Consider the following 15,000-nt stretch of genomic DNA (forward strand, 5'->3'; position numbering starts at 1 on the left):
ACCCCGGCTGGCGGCCCACTCACTCGATCGCCAGGTCTGTTTGCCCCGGTGGTTCCACCGCCAGGCTTAAGCGCGAACTTTTTTTGTTTGTTTTCTTTTGATTAAGCGCAAGCTTTTTTCTTTGTTTTCTTTTGATTAAGCGCGGGCTTTTTTCTTTGTTTTTTTTTTTTATTTCGCCCCGGCAGACGCGGTTTTTGCGCCGCCCCGGCTGACGCGGTTTTTGCCGCCCCGGCTGACGCAGTTCGGACTTAGCACTTTTCGGCTGTGCCTGGCTGGCGGCCCACTCACTCGATCGCCATGTCTGTTTGCCACAGTTTTCCCGGTGGTGCCGCACCCGGGCTCGCCCCGGCTGACGCAGTTTTCGCGCCGCCCCGGCTGACGCGGTTTCGTGCCGCCCCGGCAGACGCGGTTTTCGCGCCGCCCCGGCTGACGCGGTTTTTGCGTCGCCCCGGCTGACACGGTTCGGACTTTGCACTTTTCGGCTGTGCCTGGCTGGCGGCCCACTCACTCGATCGCCATGTCTGTTTGCCACAGTTTTCCCGGTGGTGCCGCACCCGGGCTCGCCCCGGCTGACGCAGTTTTCGCGCCGCCCCGGCTGACGCGGTTTCGTGCCGCCCCGGCAGACGCGGTTTTCGCGCCGCCCCGGCTGACGCGGTTTCGTGCCGCCCCGGCAGACGCAGTTCGGACTTAGCACTTTTCGGCTGTGCCTGGCTGGCGGCCCACTCACTCGATCGCCATGTCTGTTTGCCACAGTTTTCCCGGTGGTGCCGCACCCGGGCTCGCCCCGGCTGACGCAGTTTTCGCGCCGCCCCGGCTGACGCGGTTTCGTGCCGCCCCGGCAGACGCGGTTTTCGCGCCGCCCCGGCTGACGCGGTTTCGTGCCGCCCCGGCAGATGCAGTTCGGACTTAGCACTTTTCGGCTGTGCCTGGCTGGCGGCCCACTCACTCGATCGCCATGTCTGTTTGCCACAGTTTTCCCGGTGGTGCCGCACCCGGGCTCGCCCCGGCAGACGCGTTTTTTTTTTTCTTTCGCCCCGGCTGACGCAGTTTTCGCGCCGCCCCGGCTGACGCGGTTTCGTGCCGCCCCGGCAGACGCGGTTTTTTTGCGCCGCCCCGGCTGACGCGGTTTTTGCCGCCCCGGCTGACGCAGTTCGGACTTGGCACTTTTTGGCTGAGCCTGGCTGGTGGCCCACTCACTCGATCGCCATGTCTGTTAGCCACAGTTTTCCCGGTGGTGCCGCACCCGGGCTCGCCCCGGCTGACGCAGTTTTCGCGCCGCCCCGGCAGACGCGGTTTTCGCGCCGCCCCGGCTGACGCGGTTTTTGCCGCCCCGGCTGACGCAGTTCGGACTTGGCACTTTTTGGGCTGAGCCTGGCTGGCGGCCCACTCACTCGATCGCCATGTCTGTTTGCCACAGTCTTCCCGGTGGTGCCGCACCCGGGCTCGCCCCGGCAGACGCGTTTTTTTTTTCTTTCGCCCCGGCAGACGTGGTTCCCCCCCCCCCCCCCTTTTCGCTCGCCCCGGCTGACGAGGTTTTCGCGCCGCCCCGGCTGACGCAGTTTTCGCGCCGCCCCGGCTGACGCGGTTTCGTGCCGCCCCGGCTGACGCGGTTTTCGCGCCGCCCCGGCTGACGCGGTTTTTGCGTCGCCCCGGCTGACACGGTTCGGACTTTGCACTTTTCGGCTGTGCCTGGCTGGCGGCCCACTCACTCGATCGCCATGTCTGTTTGCCACAGTTTTCCCGGTGGTGCCGCACCCGGGCTCGCCCCGGCTGACGCAGTTTTCGCGCCGCCCCGGCTGACGCGGTTTCGTGCCGCCCCGGCAGACGCGGTTTTCGCGCCGCCCCGGCTGACGCGGTTTCGTGCCGCCCCGGCAGACGCAGTTCGGACTTAGCACTTTTCGGCTGTGCCTGGCTGGCGGCCCACTCACTCGATCGCCATGTCTGTTTGCCACAGTTTTCCCGGTGGTGCCGCACCCGGGCTCGCCCCGGCTGACGCAGTTTTCGCGCCGCCCCGGCTGACGCGGTTTCGTGCCGCCCCGGCAGACGCGGTTTTCGCGCCGCCCCGGCTGACGCGGTTTCGTGCCGCCCCGGCAGACGCAGTTCGGACTTAGCACTTTTCGGCTGTGCCTGGCTGGCGGCCCACTCACTCGATCGCCATGTCTGTTTGCCACAGTTTTCCCGGTGGTGCCGCACCCGGGCTCGCCCCGGCAGACGCGTTTTTTTTTTTTCTTTCGCCCCGGCTGACGCAGTTTTCGCGCCGCCCCGGCTGACGCGGTTTCGTGCCGCCCCGGCAGACGCGGTTTTTTGCGCCGCCCCGGCTGACGCGGTTTTTGCCGCCCCGGCTGACGCAGTTCGGACTTAGCACTTTTCGGCTGTGCCTGGCTGGCGGCCCACTCACTCGATCGCCATGTCTGTTTGCCACAGTTTTCCCGGTGGTGCCGCACCCGGGCTCGCCCCGGCTGACGCAGTTTTCGCGCCGCCCCGGCTGACGCGGTTTCGTGCCGCCCCGGCAGACGCGGTTTTCGCGCCGCCCCGGCTGACGCGGTTTCGTGCCGCCCCGGCAGACGCAGTTCGGACTTAGCACTTTTCGGCTGTGCCTGGCTGGCGGCCCACTCACTCGATCGCCATGTCTGTTTGCCACAGTTTTCCCGGTGGTGCCGCACCCGGGCTCGCCCCGGCTGACGCAGTTTTCGCGCCGCCCCGGCTGACGCGGTTTCGTGCCGCCCCGGCAGACGCGGTTTTCGCGCCGCCCCGGCTGACGCGGTTTCGTGCCGCCCCGGCAGACGCAGTTCGGACTTAGCACTTTTCGGCTGTGCCTGGCTGGCGGCCCACTCACTCGATCGCCATGTCTGTTTGCCACAGTTTTCCCGGTGGTGCCGCACCCGGGCTCGCCCCGGCAGACGCGTTTTTTTTTTCTTTCGCCCCGGCTGACGCAGTTTTCGCGCCGCCCCGGCTGACGCGGTTTCGTGCCGCCCCGGCAGACGCGGTTTTTTTGCGCCGCCCCGGCTGACGCGGTTTTTGCCGCCCCGGCTGACGCAGTTCGGACTTGGCACTTTTTGGCTGAGCCTGGCTGGTGGCCCACTCACTCGATCGCCATGTCTGTTAGCCACAGTTTTCCCGGTGGTGCCGCACCCGGGCTCGCCCCGGCTGACGCAGTTTTCGCGCCGCCCCGGCAGACGCGGTTTTCGCGCCGCCCCGGCTGACGCGGTTTTTGCCGCCCCGGCTGACGCAGTTCGGACTTGGCACTTTTTGGGCTGAGCCTGGCTGGCGGCCCACTCACTCGATCGCCATGTCTGTTTGCCACAGTCTTCCCGGTGGTGCCGCACCCGGGCTCGCCCCGGCAGACGCGTTTTTTTTTTCTTTCGCCCCGGCAGACGTGGTTCTCCCCCCCCCCCCCTTTTCGCTCGCCCCGGCTGACGAGGTTTTCGCGCCGCCCCGGCTGACGCAGTTTTCGCGCCGCCCCGGCTGACGCGGTTTCGTGCCGCCCCGGCTGACGCGGTTTTCGCGCCGCCCCGGCTGACGCGGTTTTTGCGTCGCCCCGGCTGACACGGTTCGGACTTTGCACTTTTCGGCTGTGCCTGGCTGGCGGCCCACTCACTCGATCGCCATGTCTGTTTGCCACAGTTTTCCCGGTGGTGCCGCACCCGGGCTTGCCCCGGCAGACGCGTTTTTTTTTTTCTTTTCGCCCCGGCTGACGCAGTTTTCGCCCCGCCCCGGCTGACGCGGTTTCGTGCCGCCCCGGCAGACGCGGTTTTTTGCGCCGCCCCGGCTGACGCGGTTTTTGCCGCCCCGGCTGACGCAGTTCGGACTTTGCACTTTTTGGCTGAGCCTGGCTGGCGGCCCACTCACTCGATCGCCATGTCTGTTTGCCACAGTTTTCCCGGTGGTGCCGCACCCGGGCTCGCCCCGGCAGACGCGTTTTTTTTTTTCCTTCGCCCCGGCAGACGTGGTTCCCCCCCCCCCTCCGTCTTTCTTTTTGTTTTTTTTTTTCGCCGCGGCTGAAGTGGATTTTTCGGTGCCTCGACGCCCCGGTAGTCGCGGTTTTTCCGTTTCCGCACGGCCCCGGCTGACGCTGCTCGGTCACAGTCGCCTTTTGTGAGGATTGCAGACTTCTTGAGCGCGGGTGTTTTTTTTTTGTTGTTGTTGTTGTTTTATTACGCATTCGCTCCAGCAGACGCTGTTTAGACTTTTTGTTTCCTCTTTTATCCTGCGACGAGGTGACGAGGTTTATTCGGTGCCCCGCCGCCCCGGCTGAAGTGATTTTTCCTGTCCCGTGCCGCCCCGGCTGACGCGGTTGGGACTTCGCGTTTGTTCGGCCGCCACGGGTTTTGGCGCACTCGCTCGGTTGCTTGTTGTTGCCACTTGTTGCGAACCCAGGTTTCTTGAGCGAGCGCGGGCGTTTTTTCTTCCTTTCTTTCTTTGTTCTATGTGTTAGCGAATCGGCCTTTAATATCACACGAGGACTCACAACCAACAATTTTCAGTTTGAAGTGTAAAAAATCTGCAGGTGTTGACGTAACTGACTTGCCCCGTACCCTTGAGTACATCCATGAAGTTCTCGTAGTACTACTAAATCGCATTATTCCAAGTGGAGAAATTCCCATAAACTTGCAAACCTCTACACGAAAATCGGTGCGCGTGATAAAGTTGAAAATTATCGTCCGATATCAAATGTGCCTTCTATAACACAAATTCTAGGAAAAAAAAAAAAAACACTTGTTCGCCGTTTTCTGCGCCGTGACTGGCAGCACTCCGGCGAAGCGAAACGGGGTCGATTCGAGCACGATATCGGCGTCTTTCGACGTGCTCGCCGGCGACCGTCGCACGAGTACGTCGCACGAGCGCGTCTGCCGGGGCGCCGTTTGCGAAGCCGACGCAAAAGTGGGAACCGCCGCTCGGATGATCGCCGCTTTCGGCAGAGTGAGTGTTGGCACTCCGGGGAAGCGAAACAGCGTGAATGCGCCCACGAAATCGGCGTATTTTGAAGTGCCCGCCGGCGACCGTCGCACGAGTACGGTAAACCGCGTCAGCCGGGGCGTAGTTCGGGACGCCGACGAAAAAGTGGGAAGCGCAACTCGGATCTTCGCCGTTTTTGCAGGAGTGAGTGGCGGCCCTCCTGCGAGACCAAGAAGCATCGATTCGTGCACGAATTCGGCGCCTTTCGACGTGATCGCCGGCGACCGTCGCTCGAGTAGGGCAAACCGCGTCTGCCGGGGCGGGCTTCGGGACGCCGATGCGAAAGTGGGAAACGCTGCTCGGATGTTCGCCGTTTTTGGCCGAGTGAGTGCTGGCACTCGGGCGAAGCCAAACGGGGCCGATTACGGCACGATATCGGCGTCTTTCGACGTGCCCGGCGGCGACCGTCGCACGAGTACGGTAAACCGCGTCAGCCCGGGCGGAGTTCGGGACGCCGATGCGAAAGTGGAGAACGCCGCTCGGATCTTCGCCGTTTTTGGAGGAGTGAGTGGCGGCACTCCGGAGAAGCCAAGGAGCGCCAATTAGCGCACGATATCGGCGTCTTTCGACGCGCTCGCCGGCGACCGTCGAACGAGTAGGGCAAACCGCGTCTGCCGGGGCGGGGTTTACGACGCCGACGCAAAAGTGGGAACCGCCGCTCGGATGTTGGCCGTTTTTGGCAGAGTGAGTGCTGGCACACCGGCGACGCGAAAGAGCGCGAAAGCGCCCACGAAAGTGGCGTATTTGGACGTGCTTGACGGCGACCGCTGCAGGAGTACGAAAAACCACGTCAGCCGGGGCGAGCGACCCACGGCGGTCTGGGTGCTTATCGCTGCTATTATAGGGGCACCCCGGCAGACGCAGAAAAAAAAAATTTTTTTTCGACCTTCTTTTTTGCTGGTCGAGCTCGGGTAACCCAGGTCGCAATGGGAGCCGCGCACGAAAGCGGCGTCGCGAGACGCGTTCGCGGTCGCTAGTCGCACGAGCTCGGCAACCGCGTCAGCCGGCGCGGAGTTCGGGATGCCGACGGCTAAGTGGGTACCGCTGCTCGGATGTTCGCCGTTTTTGGCCGAGTGAGTGCTGGCACTCCGGCGAAGCGAAACGGGGCCGATTCGGGCACGATATCGGCGTATTTCGACGTGCTCGCCGGCGACCGTCGCACGAGTACGGCAAAGCGCGTCTGCCGGGGCGAGGTTTGCGATGCCGACGAAAAAGTGGGAAGCGCCGCTCGGATCTTCGCCGTTTTTGCAGGAGTGAGTGGCGGCCCTCCTGCGAGACCAAGAAGCATCGACTCGCGCACGATATCGGTGTCTTTCGACGTGCCCGCCGGCCACCGCCGCACGAGTACGGCAAACCGCGTATGCCGGGGCGGGGTTGGCGACGCCGACGCAAAAGTGGGAACCGCCACTAGGATGTTCGCCGTTTTTGGCAGAGTGAGTGCTGGCACACCGGCGACGCGAAAGAGCGCGAAAGCGCCCACGAAAGTGGCGTATTTGGACGTGCTTGACGGCGACCGCTGCAGGAGTACGAAAAACCACGTCAGCCGGGGCGAGCGACCCACGGCGGTCTGGGTGCTTATCGCTGCTATTATAGGGGCACCCCGGCAGACGCAGAAAAAAAAAATTTTTTTTCGACCTTCTTTTTTGCTGGTCGAGCTCGGGTAACCCAGGTCGCAATGGGAGCCGCGCACGAAAGCGGCGTCGCGAGACGCGTTCGCGGTCGCTAGTCGCACGAGCTCGGCAACCGCGTCAGCCGGCGCGGAGTTCGGGATGCCGACGGCTAAGTGGGTACCGCTGCTCGGATGTTCGCCGTTTTTGGCCGAGTGAGTGCTGGCACTCCGGCGAAGCGAAACGGGGCCGATTCGGGCACGATATCGGCGTATTTCGACGTGCTCGCCGGCGACCGTCGCACGAGTACGGCAAAGCGCGTCTGCCGGGGCGAGGTTTGCGATGCCGACGAAAAAGTGGGAAGCGCCGCTCGGATCTTCGCCGTTTTTGCAGGAGTGAGTGGCGGCCCTCCTGCGAGACCAAGAAGCATCGACTCGCGCACGATATCGGTGTCTTTCGACGTGCCCGCCGGCCACCGCCGCACGAGTACGGCAAACCGCGTATGCCGGGGCGGGGTTGGCGACGCCGACGCAAAAGTGGGAACCGCCACTAGGATGTTCGCCGTTTTTGGCAGAGTGAGTGCTGGCACTCCGGCGAAGCGAAAGAGCGCGAATGCGCCCACGAAAGTGGCGTGTTTGGACGTGCTTGACGACGACCACCGCAGGAAAACGAAAAACCACGTCAGCCGGGGCGAGCGACCCATGGCGGTCTGGGTGCTTATCGCTGCTATTATAGGGGCACCCCGGCAGACGCAAAAAAAAAAAAATTTTTTTTCGACATTCTTTCTTGCTCGTCGACCTCGGGTGACCCAGGTCGCAGTGGGAGCCGCGCACGAAAGCGGCGTCGCGAGACGGCTTCGCGGTCGCTAGTCGCACGAGCTCGGCAACCGCGTCTGCCGGGGCGGAGTTCGGGACGCCGACGGCTAAGTGGGAACCGCCGCTCGGATGTTCGCCGTTTGTGGCCGAGTGAGTGCTGGCACTCCGGCGAAGCCAAACGGGGCCGATTCCGGCACGATATCGGCGTCTTTCTACGTGCTCGCCGGCGACCGTCGCACGAGTACGGCAAAGTGCGTCTGCCGGGGCGGGGTTTGCGACGCGTACGCAATAGTGAGAACCGTCGCTCGGATGTTCGTCGTCTTTCGCCGAGCCAGTGCTGGCACTCCGGCGAAGCCGAACGGAGCCGATTCGGGCACGATATCGGCGTCTTTCCACGTGCTCGCCGGCGACCGTCGCACGAGTACGGTAAACCGCGTCAGCCGGGGCGGAGTTCGGGACGCCGATGCGAAAGTGGGAAGCGCCGCTCGGATCTTCGCCGTTTTTGGAGGAGTCAGTGGCGGCACTCCGGTGAAGCCAAGGTGCGCCAATTCGCGCACGATATCGGCGTCTTTCGACGTGCCCGCCGGCCACCGTCGCACGAGTACGGCAAACCTCGTCTGCCGGGGCGGGGTTTGCGACGCCGACGCAAAAGTGGGAACCGCCGCTCGGATGTTCGCCGTTTTTGGCAGAGTGAGTGCTGGCACTCCGGCGAAGCGAAAGAGCGTGAATGCGCCCACGAAAGTAGCGTATTTGGACGTGCTTGACGGCGACCGCCGCAGGAGTACGAAAAACCACGTCAGCCGGGGCGAGCGACCCACGGCGGTCTGGGTGCTTATCGCTGCTATTATAGGGGCACCCCGGCAGACGCAGAAAGAAAAAAAAAAAAAATGGGGACATGGCGTGCGTCACCGTGCGGCTTCGCAGCGTTGCCGAAGTCGCCGAGCCCTTCGACTGAGCCGAACGGCGGACAGGGAACGTTGGTCGGCCGTTCTAACCTGTCGGTGCCACGCCGAGACGTCGTTAAGGAAAACCGCGTCGTGGGCCTCTACGACGCCGTCGAGTCGTTGTACGTTTGGTGTCCAGCGTGTCGGCGGCGAGTAGCGGACACGTCGTTCACGACTTCGGTCTTTCGCAGTCGACGCGAACTTGCGGAGAGTCGTGGTGCCTCACGTTTTCGGCAGAAACCGCGGCGGAATTTTCCCGTGCGTGCGCGCACGACCTCGGTGCTGTGCCGTCAGCGTAGTGTTGCACAAACTCGTGGCCTACCCAAGGTGCGGTACGTTTGCGGCCGTATCCTCGGTGGGAATTTCGTGAGTAGGGTCGCAAATTCTACGACCTCGGCGGGTTTGAGAGCGACGTAGACTTGTGGCACGCTCAACGTGCCACACGTTTCGGGGCACACCCGCGGTGAAATTTTCTCGAGTACGCTCGTATTAGTGCCCAAGGAGGTCTGGGTACTTATCGCTGCTATTATGTGGGGGTTCTCGTGAGCGGCGTACGCGAAAGCGACCGGGTGTCTGATATGCGGCGGGCTTCGGCCTCGTCAAGCGTGTCCTCGGGTCTGCTCCAGGGGAATCCACGGCAGTCGTCTGCAGCCTCATCCGCTTGATGCGTTAGGGGCTGGTTGTCGGACGGTGCCGTTTTACCACGATATCGAGGTGTGTTCCGTGTCGTCCTCGGGCGATTCAGATGCGAAAGCGCCGAAGACGCGGGCGTGACCCGTCGTCTGGCGGCTTTGCAGTCTCGGCTCCGTTGCTAGTTCCGGCCGGTCCACCGACAGTGCAGCGGGCTTGGGCAACCCGCACGGCGCGACCGAGTCGATGCAACGAAAAAGAGCGAGCATGAACGTGCTTCTTGCCGCACGGCTCCCACTCGTCTTTCGGGAAGGTTGTGCCGTAGCGAGCTCGAACGCCGTCATCTCGGAGTGCAAAATAAGCGTGTTGGGGCGCCTGAAGGTGGCCTCCGCCGCACACAGACTGCGTCCGGCCCGCCGAAGGCGAGGACGGACGCGCAGTCGAACGATTACCTGGTTGATCCTGCCAGTAATCATATGCTTGTCTCAAAGATTAAGCCATGCATGTCTAAGTACATGCCGAAATAAGGCGAAACCGCGAATGGCTCATTAAATCAGTTATGGTTCCTTAGATCGTTTCTTCCTACTTGGATAACTGTGGCAATTCTAGAGCTAATACATGCAGTGAGCCTGGAGCCCTTTGGGTAACGGGTGCTTTTATTAGACCAAGATCGATCGGGTTTCGGCCCGTATTGTGTGGTGACTCTGGATAACTTTGTGCTGATCGCATGGCCACGAGCCGGCGACGTTTCTTTCAAGTGTCTGCCTTATCAACTTTCGATGGTAGGTTACTTGCTTACCATGGTTGTTACGGGTAACGGAGAATCAGGGTTCGATTCCGGAGAGGGAGCTTGAGAAACGGCTACCACATCCAAGGAAGGCAGCAGGCGCGCAAATTACCCACTCCCGGCACGGGGAGGTAGTGACGAAAAATAACAATACGGGACTCTTTTGAGGCCCCGTAATTGAAATGAGTACACTCTAAATCCTTTAACGAGGATCAATTGGAGGGCAAGTCTGGTGCCAGCAGCCGCGGTAATTCCAGCTCCAATAGCGTATACTAAAGCTGCTGCGGTTAAAAAGCTCGTAGTTGGATCTCAGTTCCAGACGAGTAGTGCATCTACCCGATGCGACGGCTCGGACTGAACATCATGCCGGTTCTTTCTTGGTGCACTTCATTGTGTGCCTCGAGATGGCCGGTGCTTTTACTTTGAAAAAATTAGAGTGCTCAACGCAGGCGAGTCGCCTGAATAAACTTGCATGGAATAATAGAACAAGACCTCGTTTCTGTTCTGTTGGTTTTTGGAATACGAGGTAATGATTAAGAGGGACGGACGGGGGCATTCGTATTGCGGCGCTAGAGGTGAAATTCTTGGACCGTCGCAAGACGAACTACTGCGAAAGCATTTGCCAAGAATGTTTTCATTGATCAAGAACGAAAGTCAGAGGTTCGAAGGCGATCAGATACCGCCCTAGTTCTGACCATAAACGATGCCAACCAGCGATCCGCCTGAGTTACTCAAATGACTCGGCGGGCAGCTTCCGGGAAACCAAAGTATTTGGGTTCCGGGGGAAGTATGGTTGCAAAGCTGAAACTTAAAGGAATTGACGGAAGGGCACCACCAGGAGTGGAGCCTGCGGCTTAATTTGACTCAACACGGGAAAACTTACCCGGCCCGGACACTGGGAGGATTGACAGATTGAGAGCTCTTTCTTGATTCGGTGGATGGTGGTGCATGGCCGTTCTTAGTTGGTGGAGCGATTTGTCTGGTTAATTCCGATAACGAACGAGACTCTAGCCTATTAAATAGGTACGGGGTTCCCAGCACCTTACAACCTTCTTAGAGGGACAAGCGGCTCCTAGCCGCACGAAACAGAGCAATAACAGGTCTGTGATGCCCTTAGATGTCCGGGGCCGCACGCGCGCTACACTGAAGGAAGCAGCGTGTCTTTATCCCTGTCTGAAAAGACTGGGTAACCCGTGGAACTTCTTTCGTGATTGGGATAGGGGCTTGCAATTGTTCCCCTTGAACGAGGAATTCCCAGTAAGCGCGAGTCATAAGCTCGCGTTGATTACGTCCCTGCCCTTTGTACACACCGCCCGTCGCTACTACCGATTGAATGATTTAGTGAGGTCTTCGGACCGATGTCCGGCGCGGCCTTTCGGTTGCGCCGGTCTGTTGGAAAGATGACCAAACTTGATCATTTAGAGGAAGTAAAAGTCGTAACAAGGTTTCCGTAGGTGAACCTGCGGAAGGATCATTAACGGATTGTGAAGGGTGAGCGCCTCAGCTGCGTCTGCGCCCGACACTTTCTGCCGCTGACCCCGTTTGGACGCGGGGTCGGCTTTTCCCCACGGGGCTGCCTGAATGTGGAGCGGCACCCCGTGACAAATTGTTGCGCCCAGCGGACGCCAACACCGCGACCTTGGACGGTCGGCCAGGTGGCGGACGCGGGTACAAACGGCGCAACGCACTCATAGGTCGGCTTTCGACCCGCCACTGCACCGTGGCTCGAAGCGCTCGAAATGCGCGACCCGACCGCTGCGGGACCGCCTAGTACTGTAAACAGGAGCGGCGGAGCGCGAACGGCGAGTCGTGGTTACGTCGGTAGAAGGCGAGGCTGCGCGTTCCCGAAACGCCAGCCGAGTGCCCTCCCGACCGTTCGAGCGTGCAAGAACGAGACCCGACAATCGCGCGGCGACTGCCAAGTACGAGAGGAACGGCACAAGCGTCGGCGGTCGGTCAAGGAACTGGCGATGTGACGGGTCCGCTGTGCACCAGTGCATACCGTCCCGCCGTCCGCGGCAAGCGCCTCCGCGTCCTCGGGTGACGGAGGCTGCCGGTCGGTTCTTGCAGGCGAGGGATCTCGCTGGCACCGGTTCGCGTTGACGCGCGGCCGGTCATGGCACGGCGATGCGACGGCCGAGGTGCGCAGTACTCGATGGAGGAACCGCACGCTCCGATGACCGTCCCGCCCTCCGCGGCGTATGCGTACCGACCGTAATGGTTGCAGCAGCGCCGGCCGGCTTTTGAATTCGCCACACGAAACACGGTGCGAGATCGCGGTTAGGGGAGCGTCGACGTTGCCAGGCGTTTTGCTTGCTGCCGAGGGAAAGGCGGCACGGCCACGTCGCGCTCGTCGCGATTAGCGGGTCTGCGCGCTTTGGGAAGGTGCCGCAACGACTTGCCGAAAGAGGAAGCACGGAAGAACGAGGGACTTGGACGTCCCGACAATTGAACGCACTTGCGGCCAGGCCCTTGCTGGCTTCGTTCTTCCGCCTCGAGTAGGCTCGTACGCGGCTCCGGCGCCGAAAGTGGTCCTTGGCACCGACTTCGGTGGACGTGGGAAGTGCCGCGCAAGTACGGCGCGCCTGGCTCCACCTGTTGGCTAAAGTAGGCAGCCGGATCGGCATTTTGGTGTGCGGTGGCAAACCGTGGATGCGAAAAAAGCTTGTGCGATTTCGTGGAACAAAAAGCGGGGGTCCCCCTTTTTATGCGGAGGAGACCGACCCGCCTGCCGTGGTGAACCGCGACGCCACGGTAAAAACGGGAGAGGCTTGTCGATGGGACCGTGCATCCCGCGCTCCACGGAGGCCGGGAGGCGGCCGCCCGAGGAAATGTGTAGCCGTCGAGGCCCGCATCTGCGTGCACTCTTATCCAAATGGGTGTACCGCAGGCATTTTCTGGTTAGGCGGGCCAATGAGAGCGAGCACACAACGATACCTACGGGTACGGCTTGGAGAACCGGCTTCGACGCCTCCCGAGTATTTATAGAGGGGTGGACCACGAAAGCACTCGCAAGTAGCGAAAGCGAAACGCCGTCCGAAACACACCGTTTGCTCGATTTGCGGCAGCCGAAAAAGGCGCGGCAGAGTTTTGGAGTCCAAGCGTGCGCTGAAAAGCGCCCTTCTTGGCCACTGTTTGGCCGAGTGCCAGAAACGTTTGGTTTTGACTGTACGGAATTGAACAAACACTTTTTCACGACTCTAAGCGGTGGATCACTCGGTTCTCGGGTCGATGAAGAACGCAGCCAGCTGCGAGACTTGGTGTGAATTGCAGGACACACTGAGCACTGATTCTTTGAACGCACATTGCGGCCTTGGGTCTTCCCTTGGCTTCGTCTGTCTGAGGGTCGGATCACATATCAAGAGAGCCTTCGGCGCACAAGGGAACGTGAGCCGTCGACTCGTTTTGACCGCGTCGGCAACACGGACAGCACGCTGAACACCTCACAGCGAGCGCCAACAGCGGCCACTCAAGGGCGAGACGGTGGCGACCGTCGTGCCAGAGCCCAACCGAAACGGGGGCGACCGACTGCATTGAGGATGTGGCACCTCGTTGAGACCGCCGCAGGACTTCGAGTCGGAAGGAAGCCTGCAGGGAAAGTGCGGTCGAGGTTGCGTACTCCTCTCTGCGACCGGGCGCGCAAGAGCTGCGAGAGCCACGGACGCGCAACTTTAACGCACGGTAAACACGAGGAGCGAAAGCCGGCCAGCAAAGCTTCTCCAGCCGTGCGCAAAGTGCGCGAGATCGCAGCCTTGCGTTGCGCTTGTTGCCCTCGAAGTAAGCAGGGTGTCCCGTAGACCGGGCGCTCGAACACGCTGCGGGGCCGTGCCTCCTCCAGGCTTTGCCGCGCGAACAGGGAACGTTCGCGCGCAAAGCGCAGGGAGGTGAGGAGGCTGCGCCCGACGTTTGCGGTTCGCTGCGTACGCGGTTGATGCGGAGAGCACGGCGCGACGACTTGCCGCGAAGCGGAAAAAGTCTCCCGCACGAGTTGGCGAAACGTTGGCGAAGCTTAAGGCGTTCTCGTCGTAGTCCGCCGTCGGTCTAAGTGCTTCGCAGTTCCCGTCCCGTTCAAAAAACTGGGCCACTCCAGTTGGGGCGGGGGCGACGCTACACGAGACGATGCCTCTCGCCAGGCTGCGTGGCTGCCCTTGCGGCGGCGGCGACTGGCCTCGGCGGTGTTTGGGCTTTCGACACGGTCGTTTATCACGCAACTGCTCGGACGACGCACGCGCGCAGCGGAATGCCGCTTGCCAGCCTTGTGAAGATGTGACCCTGTACAGGGTTGCGGGCGCACTTGGTAGGGCGTCGTACTCGGTTCGCGATGGGTTTACGAACGTGTCCCGTCACTTCCACGTCACACCGGTTGTGCGCCGCACGCGTGCAGCGGGGAAGCCGATTGCCAGCCTTGTGAAGAAGTGGCCCTGTACAGGGTTGCGGGCGCACTTGGTAGGGCGAGCGCACGCGGTCGTGCAGGAAGTTGATGGAAGCGAATGTATCCGCTGTCGACCTCAGATCAGGCGAGACAACCCGCTGAATTTAAGCATATCACTAAGCGGAGGAAAAGAAACCAACAGGGATTCCCCGAGTAGCTGCGAGCGAAACGGGACCGAGCCCAGCACCGAATCCCCCGTCCTTGCAGGCGGTCGGGAAATGTGGTGTATGGGAGGCGACGTTCTCGGGTGTTTGCGACGGTGCAAGTCCCCCTGACAGGGGCTTGTCCCAGAGTGGGTGCCAGGCCCGTCTCCGCCGTTGCGCGCCCGGGATGGAGCCTCCCGTGAGTCGGGTTGCTTGAGAGTGCAGCCCTAAGTGGGTGGTAAACTCCATCTAAGGCTAAATACGACCGAGAGACCGATAGTTCACAAGTACCATGAGGGAAAGTTGAAAAGAACTTTGAAGAGAGAGTTCAAGAGTACGTGAAACCGCTTAGAGTAAAACGGGTGGGCCCTCGAAGCTCGAAAGCGGTGGGATTCAGTCTCCGGACGATCGCGGAGCCGGCGGCGTCAGGTAAACGGTCCCCTTCGGGGGACTGTTCCGGCTGCTGGCACGCAGACGCGGTCTCCGGGGTGCGCACTTCCCACCGCCGGTAGGACGCCGCGACGGACGCGGGTCAAAGGGAACAAGCACGACTTTGAGTCCGGCAGTGGAGGTGACCTGCCCGTCTCTTCGGAGACGGCACGCGGGAGTTATACCACGCCGTGCACGAAAAGTTCGTCACCCCGTCCAGGCCCCATGGGCTTCTCCCGGTTGTCGGGAGGCCCGAA

General features: G+C 61.5%; 3 non-coding genes across 3 annotated transcripts in view; all 3 read left to right on the forward strand.

The window, feature by feature from the left end:
- The first annotated feature begins 9,401 nt into the window (after positions 1-9,401).
- LOC142792441 (small subunit ribosomal RNA) lies at positions 9,402-11,216 on the forward strand. The gene has a single exon (XR_012890929.1). It is a non-coding gene; the product is annotated as a small subunit ribosomal RNA (ribosomal RNA).
- Positions 11,217-12,935: 1,719 nt separating this feature from the next.
- LOC142792422 (5.8S ribosomal RNA) lies at positions 12,936-13,088 on the forward strand. Its single transcript, XR_012890910.1, has one exon. It is a non-coding gene; the product is annotated as a 5.8S ribosomal RNA (ribosomal RNA).
- A 1,154-nt stretch (positions 13,089-14,242) lies between these two features.
- The window catches only part of LOC142792446 (large subunit ribosomal RNA), a 3,958-nt gene continuing 3,200 nt past the window's right edge, over positions 14,243-15,000 (forward strand). Inside the window, exon 1 of the ribosomal RNA XR_012890934.1 lies at positions 14,243-15,000. This exon is cut by the window's right edge and continues 3,200 nt beyond it. This is a non-coding gene — a ribosomal RNA (large subunit ribosomal RNA).

The sequence above is a fragment of the Rhipicephalus microplus genome, unplaced genomic scaffold (assembly GCF_043290135.1).
Source record: "Rhipicephalus microplus isolate Deutch F79 unplaced genomic scaffold, USDA_Rmic scaffold_219, whole genome shotgun sequence".
Lineage (NCBI taxonomy): Eukaryota > Metazoa > Arthropoda > Arachnida > Ixodida > Ixodidae > Rhipicephalus > Rhipicephalus microplus.